Source organism: Drosophila mauritiana, chromosome 2R (genome assembly GCF_004382145.1).
Source record: "Drosophila mauritiana strain mau12 chromosome 2R, ASM438214v1, whole genome shotgun sequence".
NCBI lineage: Eukaryota > Metazoa > Arthropoda > Insecta > Diptera > Drosophilidae > Drosophila > Drosophila mauritiana.
Window position 1 is genome coordinate 18,120,251 of NC_046668.1, and position 16,225 is coordinate 18,136,475.

At 43.1% G+C, this 16,225-nt stretch overlaps 1 non-coding gene across 1 annotated transcript; it reads left to right on the top strand.

Annotated features, from left to right (window-relative positions):
* The first annotated feature begins 10,264 nt into the window (after window positions 1-10,264).
* Trnak-cuu lies at window positions 10,265-10,337 on the top strand. Its single transcript has one exon. It is a non-coding gene; the product is annotated as a tRNA-Lys (tRNA).
* Window positions 10,338-16,225: the final 5,888 nt, after the last annotated feature.

Sequence of the window (16,225 nt, forward strand, 5' to 3'; positions counted from 1 at the left end):
CCGTGCACGCGACAACTTTCCTTGCCAACCTCGGTCTATTTCCTCGTAGACCCCTCAGATCCATACCCAACGACCCACACCCATATCCACTATCCATTTCCCGCCCGTCACTAAAAGGCCGGGGCGCAAAAAGTTCGCGTCACACTCGAATGCATCTCGTAGCCCAGTGACAATAACTCAAATGCCAAGGGGGTTGGGTTCCGAAACCCCGGGTCCAGGAGTCCTGGTTCCTGCGTCCTGCAGATGGACCCATCGCTTAGCAAATGACTGTGATTTCCAATTTTTTCTGCCGCATTTGAGCCGAGTTGAGCGCGTCCCGTGATTAATGTTGTGGATTCATTGTGGTAGGAGCAATTAGAGCACTGACAAGCCCTCCAAATATCTTTACAAGCTCTCCTCTGAAAGGGGATCGAAAATGCTAACATCTGTGCCGACAGGCGATGGTGTGTCAAATGGGAGTAAATGGTATGTAAAATATGATCACATGATTCGGAAATCAAATTTATTAGGGCTATAGTGCAAGATGGTAACAATAATTTCAATTCAAGATGAAGAATATATAAAAAGTAAGAGGACATTGCTTAGATGTTTGCATTCCAATTCAATTAACTAAATGTATAATAGTTTGAAATGATTTTTAGTGCTATGTATAATTAATGAAAATTTCAAGTGCTAGGAGACGCCAGACAAGAGAAGCTGCAATTCCCTACGCCATCATCCACAACTGACACTTTGGAAAAATTAAACTACGCCAATATTCATGCTGCACAGGGCGGAAAAGTAGAGGGAAAAATGAAAACACTGAGCGGAGCATTGAAAAGCCAGAACCCCAAAAATGCAAAACCCATTTGCGAGTACAACGAAAATAACAACAATGGCAACAACACGACTCGCATTATTCCCTTGGCGTATTTTTGGTGTGTGTATTTTTTAATCAAAAGCCGCAAATTGCCGCAACGCAAAAAATGACAATCAACCACCCCCAGGATGCCAGATACCATATTCCAGAGCGCAGATCCCAGTTCGCAGTTCCCTGAAACGGGAACACAGGACCAGGATCTAGAGCCAGGACCAAAGCCCAGACAAAGTGCCAGTGACTCCGAGTCCCAGACTGCTGTCCAATACATTTAACGCCTGGCCCAACTATGAAAAAAGGAAAACTCTGGAGCGGGCACCCAAATAATACGACGAGCAAAAAAAAAAAAAAATAAAATGACGAAAGAAAAGCGTTGGAAATGGCTCTGACATGTTGCCTTTGACATGCATTTGACATTTGACAGATCGCGCATACTGGGGACGAAGGGGCGTTTCAAATGAAATGACTAAATTATGTGCAAAGTGGTGGAAAGTGGGAACTGGAAAGTGGAAAAGCGGCAAAACTGTAAAATTAAAAATGCGTTTCCCAGGTAGAAGGAGACACATTTTGTGCAGCCACTCGAGCGTCAACATTTAACTGTCATAACTGACAACCGAAGGGCACGGGGTTTTCGGTTTTCGTATTGGAAAAAGTGCGATTTGGGAGGGCTCAAGGATATTGCCTTTCGTTGGTATCGGGTGCGTCTTCAAATTTCTTATCTGCAGAGTGCCACTTGAGGTCCTGGCGTATGGCAACCCTTTAGTGGAGCATTTTGATTGACAGACCGCAGCAACCACCAAAGGCTGCCACATCACCATCACATCGTCCTTCGAATCGCTCTCATCATTCAGTCCGTCGTCTGTATTTGAGTTGCATATTTGCTCATTAATAGCGATAAGCGCGTTAAAGTTACCGTTAATGCGCACCACAAAGATATCTAAGCGTCCAATCCAAATGCACAGTGGTTTGAAGTAGCAATCATAGCTATCGGGATTACCATTACCACTGTATTACAGATATATTTAGTTGTATATAATATATAATAGTAGAAAATATAAAAACATTCATCCAGTTAATTTTATTAGACTTTTAGTTATTAAAAACTATTTTGTTGCACTTCAAAATGCTCTCTCAACCCACTGTGCATTGTGTCCAGCATCCACCCCCGCTCAACCCTTTGTCAGCACGCACTCCGCACGCAATTCATTAAATTGAAATATTTTACAGATCGATCATTCTGGCGGGCAGAAGTCGAGGTCCTTTGTGTGCTTTGGTCCTGCTGGAACAGCCCATCCTTCGCTCCCGCAGACAAATATGCAAGCCTTTTAGGCACCAATTATTGTATGTGGCTTGGCAGCTTACCCCTTTCCGATCCCGAGAGCCCGGTATATAGAACCCCGATCCGATCCCACTCGCCCCTTTCCCGCATGTCTATTAATCTCTTTTATTGTTGTTCAAAGCGCACGGAACACTTGTGCAAATAGGAAAGACGACTCCAGTTTTTGGGCATGTGCAAAGTCAATGCACAAATATAATGAGAGAGGAGAGTTGGGGTACCCAGGGCTTTGCGATTTTGGACTTTGGCAGGGGGAGCGCAGGCCCAGTTTCCACAGCGCTCAAAGATGCCGCGCGTGTGTTTTGGACACGCGTGCAACAAAAAGGGGGTGGCGTCCTTGGTGGGAGCACACTGACGAAAGGGGTTGTGCGCGATCTGGGTGAGTGATGTACCGCACCGAGTGGGGTTGGCATGTGGAGGTGGGTGGAGTGCGTTTCTCTGGCATGCACATCTTTGCTGATTGCATTCCCCGCTGCTCGGCCTTGCCCACTCACCTTGTTTGTCGCACAGCATGGGCTCCTGCCCATGGAAATGCTCCTACTCCACCCCCAACAATCCTGAGGAGGACTCCTCATCCTGCCACGCATCCATGTCCTTTACCACGTGCAGCGGCTACGTGCCTCCATATTGATGTGGGTTATTGTTATAGTCCATGTGCTGTTATTAACGTTGGTCACAAATTGGTTTGGGATTTGAATGGTTCAAAAATGCGACGGGGAGGCCGTTGCAATGGCCGTTGCACACAGAGAATAATAATCACTGATGTAAAAAATGGAATTGCAATTTTAAAGTGCAATTAAACTGTTCTCTAATTTGAGTTTGTTTCGTTTATTAATGGATGTGTTTTAGTTTATGTATTACTTATTTCCGACAAATGACTATTACGATATGAGTGAGTTGTTAAATTTTAAATGCTATTAATGAATTTAGATCATTCGGCCCAGTACATTAAATAGCTGTCAATATTTTGAAAGCTTTAGTTAATTTTTCATGTTTAGATAAAGTATCTCAAAGAATATAAAACACAATATAAACATTAGATATGTACTGCATAAATGTGTCCTCTCCAAGGGGTAAAATTATGGGTGGCAATCTGTTGAAGTGGCAATCTCCTAAAGTAAATGAATCTGGCAAAGATCTACTTGAGTTCCCTCACATCGTGGGCTTCATCTGGTATACATCTATGTAACTCCACTCCCAAATTGGAGCGTCTTTAACCATTAATTACGTTTACATGAAAAGGACTGGGCTTATTATATTATGGTATTTTGCCAGTATTAACCCGCCCATAGGCAGTGATTCTCCAATTTATTCTCGAATACCACATGCCAGGATGGCTAGGATTACACACCAGCACTTCCAAAAGGCATTTTCCCACAGGCTGCGTTGACATTCGTTAAAGTCCCCATATGGAAGTTAGGTGAAATGTGCCACGCCCTAATTTCAGTTTCCATTTTTTACGGATCTCTGCCAGCTCTTTTTTCGGAAATTTTCAAGTGATTTACTGCAATTAGTATAATTAACACAGCACGTAAGACGAGACTAAGGCGGCATTTGACAATGACAATGAAATGGAAAAGGAGGGAGATGTGTGCCATGTGTCCCAAGATGAGTTCGAAGGATATTCTTAATCCGGCATATGTTGTTGCCTGGGGCAGCAAATGATTCACTGGAAAAATGTTTGTCAGAATAGAAACCTATTTATTTTCTTTAAGAAGCGTTGAGTGAGTGGGAAAAACAAGTTTTTAAGCCCCTGAAGGCCACGTTTTTCCCAACAAGTTTGATTTTTAAACTCTTCTTACCCAGCAGCTCTGGCCTGCCAATGCATAATTGAATGTGCTGCCCAATTACTCCTTGGTCTAGTGTCCGATGGAATCACATCATCTGGCTTTTCAGAGCGAGCTTTCAGTTTCCTGTGCGGCACAAAAGTCAACACTTTAGTGCAATTCGGACCAATTAACATTGGCAGTAAATATGGAATTTGCACAGAAATGCCTACGAGGCAGGTGTAGAGGTAGCTAGCTACCTGACACATCCTGCAACCAGTCAACTTGATTTGCATAAAAGTCGAAAGGGAAGCAGGATGCAGCAGCCTAGCAGCAGGAATCGGAACTACTCGACATCTCGAGGCTTCGGGGGAATTTAAGTTTACCCATTTGCCATGCGTGTTTCAGTTGGATCTGAAAAACACACCTATATGCTGGGAAACGAGGAGCAAGTTGCCTTGTGCGTGCTCGTCAATGACAACTGGAAATTAGTTTAATAGTCCAACTTGATGTCGAGGGCAAAAGTAAATACTCGAATACTCGAAGGGACAGCATTTGTTGATATAGTTATGGCGTTATTTTATAGGTACACACATGAGTGAGTGTCCACAGAACCAATAAATGTGATACGTGCAACTGTTAAATTAAGTTAATCACAAAAGGTACGAGTCACGAAGACGCTCAATCAAAATCGACTACGAAAAAGTGACAAGAATGAGTTGATATTAGCCTAATAAGTTAGAGGCAGTAGCTTGGAACAGAGTAATCACATAAATAAATAGACGCCTGATGGAAAGCATAAATCGAATTAAGTTTCGGCAGCTGGCAAATAATTGTCATTTCGCCGTTTGTTTGACCAACTTTCAATCTTTTAAGCCGCTGCAAAAAATCCGATTCGAAAATCCAATTTGATAAATAGAAACCAATAAATTTTATAATGACAGAGTCGGATGGTCGGATGGATGGGCAAAAATCAAAACCAAAAGCCCTAACCAAATATTTCCGCATTTGTGCAAATTTAGAGCACAAATTAGCAATCTGGTCGGATTTATGAAATATGTGAAAATCGTGACAACAATAACACCGAGCCCAATGGCAACATTAACCCCTGCAACATTCTGCTGCAACTCTTCCTCCCCCTCCCCCAAAAATATATATTGAATGAAAAAAAGAAAGGAAACCGAAACAGCTGAGTAACTAAAAATGAAGCCAATATAAAGCAGGGCCGCAATAAAAACTGGGCTCGGTCCGAGTCCGGAAAAGTCATTGCCCAAAAAGGGGGAAGTTTGGCTGGTTTTCATGGGGGTGGTTGCCTGGGTGGGTGTCATAAGTGCATGAAATGTTTTTGTGCCCCGCACAAAAGCGAAGCGAAAAGTTTAATTTTCTCCCAGGCGATGGGCAAAGTGTGAGTGCCGGGTAACCAAATCCGTTTAGATCGAAAACACTGAGAGCAACAGTACAAAAAAAAAAATATAAAATGTATAATAAATGTAACAAATGACGCACACGGTGGGTCGCCCGAAAATGAATGGCTTTTGGGTGGGTGGTTTGGGTTGTCCTCCATGGATGGAAGCTGTACGCTCTGTTCCTGCTCCGGTTTCCCTGGCGAATGGGCGTTTGCCATTTCAGATTAATGCCCGGCGGCGTCATATGAGAAGCGATCGGCCCCGTGTGTATGCACTTATTTGACTAATGTCTTTAATAAAAAATTACACAAATTGCATAGGCAAGTGAAAAATTGGCAGTAGGGTAATGCCAATGCCTGTAATACTTGCGGCTTACAGAAATTTGGCATTTTAAGCATGGTGGTTGGGTTGGGTGGCTGGCAGCCCTGAGCCACCCTTACACATTTTAATATTTACTAATATTGACAATACTTAAAAATTTCGGCCACCAGAAGCGGGGTGGAAGTTGAACCAATGGCCCATGGTAACCAGAAACTTTGACATATTTATAGTTGAGAGTAGGAAATGGCCGGAAATAAAATAAAGCCCAACCTTGACAATTGTGAATGCGAAGGGTGGCGGTAGTGGAAGTTGGTGGGTTGCGAGGGGATTTACACAATATTTTCAAGTGCTCGCCAAGCGACCACCGCCCAAAAGGTCCCTTGGTGACTTATTAAGGGTTGCATTTAGCGGGCTTTGTGTCATTTCATATGCAAATTGGATTAAAAATGAATCGCATTTTACAATCGCGTATCTGTGTCTGTATTTCGTTGTATTCCGTTGGTTTTTTTTTTCTGGCCACGCGCTTCCTAAATTAGGCAGCGTCTTATTGGCATAATGCCATAAATAAAATTTCCTATTGCCCATTTATTAACTGGAAAATGCCTTTGATGTCGACAATTTTCATGGAGGCGCGTTGCGCATTTCACCCGATGGCAACCCTAAGCCCATCAAGCGATTAAGTTTTCCCGGATGCTGGTAGAGTCTGATTTGATTAGACGTTTTGTTTAAGGTTGCTAAGCTTCTGTCCTGTAAATAAGTATTGGAAACGTATCCCACTTGTTTTTGACATTTCCGAAAGGGGAGTAAAATTGAGACAAAGGATCGAATCTATGGTAGAAGAATATTCAAGGTATCATATAATAAAATAGAAAATAAATTTGGTAGCATATTAAAACGTTTTTTTTTTAATAATAATAGTTTACTACCCTCTTGACCTTCAACCACCAAACCTTCCACACTTCCTATCTGAGTTACGAGCAATGATAAATGCTTCCTGGTTGGTGACAGCGATTTCTTGGAACACGGTATCGATCTCGGTTATTTATTTCATGTAAATGTCAGTTGCAGGAGGTTCTGTCTGAGGTTTTCGGCCTGCAGCTTGCATTTCCTGCAGGGATCCTGTGTCCATGTGTCCTGCGCTCATTTGACTGCCGCCTGTCAAAACAGAATGTTAATGTGCGCGGCCCATTAATGGTTTTTCGAAATTATCCTTTTCCCGCATTGTTGGCCAGGGAGATTTATGTGTGTGCCTTTCCATTGTCAGTTATTGTTATTGAGGTTTTCGACTGGTTGGGGTTGCTTGACTTTCACCTGGCCAGGCAAATGCACAAATTTGTGGGCAGGGCCCTACAACAATGCTAATCGGAATCAGGGAATATAGATCTTCGGAGCGGGTAACTCGACTCTTCCCGGCGATTTGTCAAAGGGAAGAATGTAAATCGTACATTCAGATTGTAATTCTATATGCCGCATAAAATCATGTTTCTACCCCTGACCCCGATCTCTGATCTGATGTAGCGCGTGTTTTCAACAGTTTGTTGCAGATTTTGTGCATTTATCATGAGTGTGGTTCTCCAACCCCCAAAAGTTTTGGATGGAACTGGGAAATTGGAACTGGAACGCGTGCCCGGACATGTGGCTTGGGTTTTAGTATTAAATTGTTTTGCGGTTGTGCTGATAATCGGACAATCGTACAATATATTCTATTGGAGTGCCTTCCCAGTGCTCTGGGGATTGTCTAGTCTTCCTCGGAGGGAGTATTTCTGTTTCCCGCTCATGTATAATTTAAATGAAATATCTCTGCCAATGGCCGGCATTTATCAAACCAAAAATAACTCGCAGTTGAGAGGTGAAGCAAATTACATTCGTTTAGTCCAGGGATTCGGCATTCTTAGTCCCAGTGAAAGCCAGACTTAATCAGAGCTTTTGCAGGCACAGTTTACTATCCTTTCCCTTTCCACTTAACCCATCATTCTATTTCACTTTGGGCCAGATCAAACTTTCCCTCACCCGAAAACCGAAAATGACTGCACATTTGTTTTCCCACAGAGAGTCCTATTCCACCTCAAGCGTTATTGATCACATTTTTTGTGTGTCCAAAAATACATATTTTCGAAACCCTTTGGCCACTCATAAAATGCAAACAGAGTCCTGTCGGGGCAATGATAAATTTGGAGCTTCCGCTTTGGGTAACTAAGACATCGGCAGGCAAATGAAGAGTCAGTTGCTCGGAGAATAAGAGAAATGGCTGCAATGCATACGTCATTTAACCCCTTTGCGCCATATTTTTCATAAGCTGCTCCACTTTGGGTGATTCCCATTTTTTCCGGCCCAGACAGACAGACAGAGTTTGGAATCTATAGGATGGTAAAAGGATGCGTATCGTTTGGGTCCTGGCTCTGTCCTGCCGACGATAAAATATGTGAGGGGGCGTCTGGTCCGCACGTATATAGAGACATTTATTGATAGATAGCAAACGCATCGCTTGAACCCTTTTACATTTGATGAACGTATCGAATTCCCCACATATTGCCAAAAGCGGCAAATTTATGGCTGTTTGATTTATTTTAACTTTTAACACGCCCAAACAAAATGCTGCCAAAGAGGCGTGCCGAATCCGACTGGCCAATATCGCCAATGGATTTCAAATGGGGGGAGTTCCGGAGTTGATTCATTCATATGGGGTGGTTCCCCTTGACCTCTACCCAGAGCGCCACAAATCTTTTAATAACTTCAGGGGTGCTCGATTCTAAGAACGTGATTTTGAGTGGCCATTATTGAAACATGCGCTCGTTGCAGATATATAAAAGAATTATAAAGTCTTGTTATTAAAAGAGTTAAACTTAAGGGCTGCACATAAAAATAAGCTTAAGAAACTAAATCAGCAAGATCACAAATTAAATTTACTTAAGCATTGTTTTCCGCGGTCTTTAAGTTCCTTTACAAAAGCTACCTCCAATTCGCGGATTTGGACTCCATAAAGGCCTCGTAAGCGTTATTAAACTCTGCGCTCCTTCACCTTCCGCCTACCTCAATTTGCTGAATCCGGTCCAATCACAACTCCACACCACTTGCGTATTACGCTTCATTATGCAGATTTCTTGCCGTCGAGTTCTTTATCCCCGCTCCGCTTATTTGTTATTGTTGCATGGCTTGAGGGCTTGAAAAAATATTTTTATTTAATTTATTTATGAATGAAGCGAAGGGCGACGGTATGTCCTGGGTGGTTGGGTTGGTAGGCCTGGCAATAAAGGCGTTGCCACACACTCCCCGAAAAGAATTACCATTTCGCTCGTGGTGCCTACCGCATTGTCACATAGATAAGCCGCGTCTGGCTTAACTCATAAAAAAGTGCCGGCAAAAGGATAATAAACCAGCCAGGCTGAAGGAGAGAACGCGTGCGGATTTAAATTTCACAAAAATAAACAGCAAATAGCCATAAACGGGGGAAGCTGTAGGCCAGAGTTGAGCCGCATGGTGGGAAAAATATTCTTATTCCACACAATCCGTTTAGAAATGTTTCCATTTTAAGTGCCTCAATAATGACAATAATCAAAAATTCTCAGACCCAGAGTACGCGTTCCGGCTTTTGTTATTTGCCGCCCCACAGGCCGCGGAGACTGAGAAATGAATTTAAAATCAATTTGCGGTCAGCTCACCAAAGCAGCCATGAGGTAAACCGCAAAGATAACAATTAAGCGTAACAAATGATTATGAATAACCTTTTTTCTACGCACGGAATGCCATGTATGTTCTTCTGTGAGAAACGGAACCAAAATCTAATGATATTTTTGACGGGGGGCTTGGCCGGCCGGCGAGTTGTGCTGATGAATGAAACTCAGGAATTTAAAAATACTATAGCCTTGTAAATGAGTAGACAGAATGTCTGGGGCTGAGGAAATCAATATTGCTAGAATGTGCAACTGAAACCATATTTGTGTGAATAACTCTAGAATGGAATATCTTTCAATTCATATTATAACACGCTGAATTCATATCGAAGAAGTTATTATTAGGAAAAATGGATAGAAATAATTCCGATTTGAAAACACTATGGTTCGTTATATTATTAATAATAGTAATTGACCTAAGTGGGGCTCGAACACACGACCTTGGGACTAAGAGTCTCATACTCTACCAACAAAGAGCGCCCAAAGTGATATGTAGTTTTATACCTCATGGAAATTTAATTTAAGAACGAGTTTTTTATCATGTGTTGTTTTTTATCATGGCCTTTTGAAATTCAACGTGGTTTTTTTTTATTAGTTATAAATCACAGACATTCTGTGCGTTAGTTTTTTATGACTGAATTTTAACATCCAAGTTAAACTATTTAATTTTACAGCTAATTATTGCAACAATTATTCTAGAACTATCTGTATTTTTCGATACCACAAGATTTTACACTTTCGGACTCCAGTGAAATAAAATACTGAATTTTTATGACAATTAATAGTAATATGCATTTATGTACATATATAGGGCCGAGAAATGTAAGAGTCGGGCCGAGCTACTATAAAATCATCCCTACCACAGAGACCCTCGTATCTTATGCGCCAATTGCGGCAACCCATCATGTGCCCGGCTAGCTCAGTCGGTAGAGCATGAGACTCTTAATCTCAGGGTCGTGGGTTCGAGCCCCACGTTGGGCGAAACAACTTTTTTGTTATATTTCTGTTTCTTACAAAATCAAAGAAAACCATTCCATAAAATACATTTCCTACATGGGTTATCGTCCATCAAAACAAGCTGCAGGCACATATTAAATTTATTATTTTATCCATTTTTTAATTTGTTTTAAATTAATTTGGCTGACAAATATTTGTGGGATGCTTGCAAGTGAAAGCCATTGTTGAAGTAGCACAAAAGCGCGGGCATGCATAAATCCGCAGCCATTGAAACGCGTATGAAAAATTCAAAAAGTGCCCTAAAATGGAGGACCCTTTCGCAACTGGCGGTTTTCAACCAGCCGCAGGACAATTTATGAATTTAACAAAAAACTTCACACAAAGCGGGCTGAAAAGCAAATAGAGAAGCTACTTCAATCCTGCACTCTTTCATTAATTTTTTTCGCATGGACCATGAAATATTTTCAGCTTGCAGTAAAAATTAGTGTGGGATAAACAAATACATTTATTACATGCGAATACAGCAACAAATCCCAGCCAGCTTTTATTGTGCGTGCCACGCCCCCTCGCACAGGAAAAGGGGACAGAATTGCCAAAGGCAGAGGCGGCGGGCAAACACGTGACTTTAAAGCTCATGGGATTACATTGAACGCAGTTTTGTGTGGGATTTTCGAATGCAAAAAGCTTAGGAAATTAATGCGCAGAAGGAAATGCATTTAAATTATGTGGGTGACTGCTCTGCGGTAATGGGAATGGGAGTGGAAGTGGGCAAAGTGGGCAAAGTGGGCGGGGCTCTCCGGCGAGGTGTCCGCCGTGATGGAGGGACAACAGACAGCTGCCAGCCGCCTGCCCGCATTAATTTATAATTTCGCCAGGGGGCCTTACCCATTTTAATGGCAATGGCAGTGGCAACGGCAGCGAAGGTTTACAAATGAATACAAATTGCAGTTTGAACTTTGCGCTTTACAATTTTGTAATTAACAGCAAAACATTTTGCATCATAATTCCCGGGAAGCGAAAGTATTTGGGAATTTAATTAAGTTGCATTGGCCACGCAGATTTATCCGCAGCAGGGATGCTATCCCGAACACTGAGTTCCTTGTCCCATGTCCTGCTTCCAACCCTTTGGACGCGATTTTCTTGAGTAAAAGTTTTTAATACCCCCGACAGCCGACGTCCAGGAACACATAAATTTTCTCGGCTCGAGCAAATACACATTATGCAGCAGTTTTTACACGTTATTGAAAAGAACAACGTCCCGCAGGGTCATGAGCTGTTTTACAAAGGTCAAACGGTGGAAATCCATCCCGATTACATGATTTGCCGTTCGGCAAAATATTTTTTCAAATTTTAAGCCCCTCTGAAAAGTACACAGGGACAAAGTAATTACAATCTAAATACATCAAATAATTTTTAGAATTTTAAACAAATTACATATTAAATCAAATCATTAACCAACGATTTAAATCATTTTTGGAAACTATAACTTTGATGGGGTTGCCTTATGTCAAATTTTGGATTTTGCGCTTTATTGGTTCTTTCCAAGCACATCAACTTCTTTCAGTGTTTTTATCAGCGCAACCCTTTCGTAGTCGCAATACTGATTTGGCTCACCTTCTGCTGACGTATGACATTGCAGCATCAATTGCTCATGAGCACACGTAATGAAAACGCTTGAGGATGGAGATTGGGCGGATGGATGGCGTGGTGAAAGAAGCAGGGTCGGGCAAGGTGGCAATATTTCTCGGCCGAGGTTGAGGGCTATACCCCAGTTGTTGCCCTTGGTCATTAACAGCGTTAAGCCCAGGACCAGACCGCGCCGGAAGGATGTCGTGGCTGAGTGACGTGTGTGTTTGCACCAACCATGGTGCCCACACACCCATCCCATCCCATCCCATCTAGCCATCCAGCCAACCAACCAACCATCCATCCATCCGTTTATTCAACCCAACCCCATCCGAATACCCAACCTCCTTTCGTGTCCATGAGCGTTGTCATTAGCGCTGCTCGTGCGCCGTTATCCCTTTTTAATAAGGTTTACTCAGCATTTTTTGCCGCTTTTGCTTCGTTTTTCATTGTTTGTTTGTCAGGCTCTCACTCCGCTTTCATTGCAGATATGTTGTGTTTATTATGCGAGATTTGCGAGAAATTGAACGGGCTACGACCCTGGGCTCAAGCATCAATCAACGGTAAGATTAATAATGGTGAGGCTCTGAAAACTCTGTAGCTAATTGCTATTTACTGTTGCCTGTTTGGAGAACATATTTTCCAGATTTTTTAAACTTAAAAATAACTTTAAAATGAAAAACAAAGAATATCAGTCGTGCAAAGGTGATTGACTCCTTTGAGTGATGTCTAAATAACTCCATTATTATTTCTACACAACACAAGAGTGTGATAAGCGTTCCGATGAACAAAGTCCATATTTGGCCCGAACGAGTTCATTTGATTCACACTCACGCTTTCCCGTCAGGCACCTTATAATTCTTGGGCTTATTTATGCGCCAGCCTTTTATGGACACTTTCCTATTGTGCGAAGTGTCATCACAGTGAGCCATTATCCATTATCTAACCAAATATGTAATGCATTCGCGAGTGCAATCACCCCCTGCCCGCATCGTAAATCGACTAATCTGCCTACGTGCCTTGCACACCACATCGCAATGCCGCTTAATGCCCGCAGTAAAAAAGATTTAATAATGGGGAAAAAACCTTGAGCGTGCACTCGAAATTAAATTGTTATCAAATCGATCAAAGCCACAGCATCATTATCTCTGCATTAGCCGCAGAAGCAGAAAAAAAAGCGAAATAGTGCCCGAAGAACAAAGACGCGCAAAAAAGAACTTTAAAAGCAGGCTGGCGAGAGGAAACCCCGCTTGATAAGCGATTTAAAATGCAACGAAGCAGCTGGAAAATGAGGAGTTGTGGTGCAGCGTTTGATGGAAAGGGTTTTCCTTTTTTTGCAGTTGACCTCCCACTCCCCCCCGCATTTCCGAGGGCTGAGTGCCGAGTGGGTTCCGTGTCCGGCGCCTGGCCGCAGCAATAACTTCTAATTAATACACGAAGAGCATAACGAAAGCTAATTATGAAACTAATGAGCTTGTTGGCAATGCAACAGCGTCGGCAACAAGAACAAGAAACACGATACAGGCAGCAGCCGTTCAACTTGGCCAACTCGAAGGTATGGCAGAAGGGTTGGCAGTAGGGGGCGGGGAGGCAGGTGGGCGCAGTTGGAGCAGCAGCTGGAGCAGGGGATGTGGGGAAAATGTTTCAAGTGTTAACGACGGTGTGCTCAACATGCCGAGCGCCGCTCCAGGTGCGAAATACCACAAAAGAGTGAGCGCGAACGATTCAACGCGGTCACCCATACAATTAAACACACTCACAAGTGCACAGAGAGAAATTTCGATGTAATACAAGTGCTTTGGGCACTGAAGTCACGACAAGTGTAATCGAAAACAACTGATTTAACATAGCTGATGAAGTTTTAAATCGGTTGCAATGGAATTTCAAGTGCAAATCATTTTTCCGTGTGTACTTGGCTTGTACGCAGATATTTCATTTCAATTTCCTTTTTGGTTAGCGCGTCTTTTTAGCATACTTGATTATGGTCTTTGGCCGGCAGAAAGAAAGAAGGAAAGCCAGAAGGGGGCTGGTCCCTGGACGTCGCCGGCCATCAGTCACTTATGCTCACGGCCCGTCACTCAAAGCCGGCTCACACACACACACACTTGCAGAGTCGGTCCACACCTACCTCCACTAAATAACAGAGCGGGACGTCCGTTCCATGGCCGAAAAAAGGGTGGTGACGACGGGGGCCAAGACCAAGACCACGAAGACGATGACTTCGTTCCACGGACTGGGGCCAGGCCGGTCGATTCGTCCGGTGAGCCGCCGCTACTGTCATTATCTTGTTAACTTGTTGTTACGTCAGCCGGCCAGCGAGCTTGCATGTAAGCAGTCGCAGCTAGGAAGGAGGACAGTAGCGATCCATCGGATGGAATCTTATAGAATGGCTTTGCTGCAAAAGGCGAAATAACATTATTTAGATGTAATGCCACTTGGGGTTCGGTATTTACAGAACTCTTTATTTCTAAATCATTTTGTGTGCGAATTTAAAAGGAGAGATTTATAGTAGTATACTCTTAAATAGTTAAAAATTATTATTTTCTCCTTAACTTTATATTAGTTAATAAATTCATACTTTTTATTCACTTGACCGCGATTGTAGAATGCCCTGGACCCACATTAGTGTTCACTTACAGCGTCATCGTGTGTATCTCGCTTAAATTCGTCTGGCCATTGCCGTACTTTGGCTCGAACTTGTACTCATTCCCAGTCCAATTCCAATTCCCATTGCCCTTGCCCGTGCCCTTTCCCCTTTCCCCCTTTTTTTTATCCCCCTTTTGGCTCCCTCCGCTGCCCATGGCCCGATGTGTAATAATAATATACACACAGGTGTCCCGGGCACTTTCGGCCAGGGGGCTATGCCAGCTTCGTACCTCATCAATAAGGTCCGCGAACGTGGATGTGGATGGGTTACAAAAGATGGTGGCTGGGTGATGGGGGGCGGGGCATTGGCGCTGCATGTAGCACATGTAGCGGCGATTACGCGTAATAATCATCATAATCAAAAGTCGCAACACGAAATGAGTTTCGACTTGCTGTTGCCGTGGAGGATAACCAGTTAGGAATTGAGCTGGCTCCAGTGGCGGCGGACGACCATTGCGCTCCACATAGAATTGATTAATATTGGCCGTGGCCATCGGATATTCGCCAGCGATTTGGCCGACTTCATCGCTCTCTGATTACGACACGACATTGGAGCAGGACGTATTGGCCTTAGTACCCACAGTCAGCCTCCCAAACCATCAAACTAATTTGGCGGCATCAATCTGCGGCTCAATGGGAATAGCATTGGCGCAGGCTCTGGAATGGATTAGGTCCTGCCCAGCGATAATTAACATTGGAATGGTGTGGTAAAAACTTTCTTCATCATATGCGGAAATGTTTTCAGCATGATGTAATGCTCAGTAATTTGGAGTGCATGTTTTGGCATATACATATGAATAGATGGGTGGGCTGTGGAGAATTATGGATCTTAAGAAAATCCTACTACCCTACTTTATATTTCACATTACAAAGTGGATCACATTATATATATATTTTAATCAGTTACTTGGTAACCCACCAGACACTATCCTAAAATAACCATTTATGTTGTGGTGTTCGTGTTTCGCCGCAACTCTATGAACACAAAAAATAATAATTAACTGACCATCAAATCAACAGCACGTACTACCTACGTGAGCATAATTTTGCACCCTGCTCACCTTGATTGCAGATTTTGATATGTTCGTCCATCGCATTCTACGTGCAAAAACGAGAACTAAAAGTTGGGCGGCAGCCACAAAACTGGTGCCAAAGTCACGGTGTATTCCTGGACGTAGATGGGGAGTGGGATTCTGGAGACATTGGCTTAAGTGCGCTGATCCCCGCGCCCCTCTCATAATTAATTCGGTGAAATACAAGCCGCAGACAAGCGGACAGGACAATACTCTGTCACTGCACTATGGCCCGGCACATTTGCATTTGATTTACGCCCCGGCGAGCAGATCCCTCACAACTCCATGGCTCTCGGCAAAGTCAGGCCATAAAACTTGGCTCAAGTGCAAATGCGCTCAAATCTGCACTTAGCCAACCCTCGAGTGTGAGTGTGTGTATGAATGCCTGAGTGAGTGTGAGTGTGTGGGTGTATTACTATAATTAAATTGAAAATTACTGCCAAGCAATTGCAATTGTCCACCCGAGTGGACAGTGGACAGTGGATGGTGAACAGGGCCAGCAACGTTAATAATAGGTTTGTGTGTGGCCCTAATCATTGTCTGTGCATCTGTCTATGTCTCCGTCTG